We start from the raw sequence: 444 nt of genomic DNA, 5'->3' as shown, positions 1-444 counted from the left end.
GCAGCATTTGCTGTATTGACTGAAATTAGAGTAATACAGAGTTTAGCAGGGCCCCTGAGTAAGGATGACATTCAAACTGGTAGAATGTGTTGAATATATGTATGTGTGAATGCATATATGGAAATATCTCCAAGATATATCATTAAGTAAAAGGCAAGGCACAAAAGAGTGAACATCTTGCATTTGCGTTATAGATACACACATGCACACACATACATCCACACACATCTATGTACTTATGTGTGTGTGTGTGTGTGTGTACACACATAGATGGTAGGGTAAGGAATTTTTTCTGATAGTCATAACAATATGTTTTTTAACAGTGGTTTCCTTTAGGGAGAGTGATCTGGTTGGGAAAGAGTGATTTGCATTTTTCATTTTGAAATTAATGTTTAAAGTTTAAATTTCAAAACTTCATATATTAATTTTTTTAATTATGGAAAG

General features: G+C 33.1%; 1 pseudogene; it reads left to right on the top strand.

The window, feature by feature from the left end:
• Positions 1-101, top strand: LOC122235601 (annotated as a pseudogene).
• The last annotated feature ends 343 nt before the right edge of the window (positions 102-444 follow it).

This window comes from Panthera tigris, chromosome X, assembly GCF_018350195.1.
Source record: "Panthera tigris isolate Pti1 chromosome X, P.tigris_Pti1_mat1.1, whole genome shotgun sequence".
NCBI lineage: Eukaryota > Metazoa > Chordata > Mammalia > Carnivora > Felidae > Panthera > Panthera tigris.
This window is presented reverse-complemented; position numbering and strand designations above follow the sequence as displayed.